Source organism: Polistes canadensis, unplaced genomic scaffold, assembly GCF_001313835.1.
Source record: "Polistes canadensis isolate GaletaPanama2010 unplaced genomic scaffold, ASM131383v1 scaffold_360, whole genome shotgun sequence".
Lineage (NCBI taxonomy): Eukaryota > Metazoa > Arthropoda > Insecta > Hymenoptera > Vespidae > Polistes > Polistes canadensis.
Window position 1 is genome coordinate 90,188 of NW_014569907.1, and position 285 is coordinate 90,472.

Genomic DNA, 285 nt, shown 5'->3' on the forward strand with positions numbered 1-285 from the left:
CCCCCCTGCCCCCTGCCACCAACCCCATCGCGAAAAATATTACAAAATTGATTATTTAAAACGCGAGTATTGTGTGAATTATTTTGATTCGATGGATTATAGAAATTAATTGTGGATACAAACAAAACAAAACAAATATAACAATTCAAATCCAACAATTATAGAAGATTTTTAAACGATATTATTTTATACGTAATAATGTTATCGTAGGAAAAAAAAAAAGAAAAAAATTCAAAGTGAAAGGTTTATTTTAAAATGAACTACTATTCGACAGAAATTTTGTTA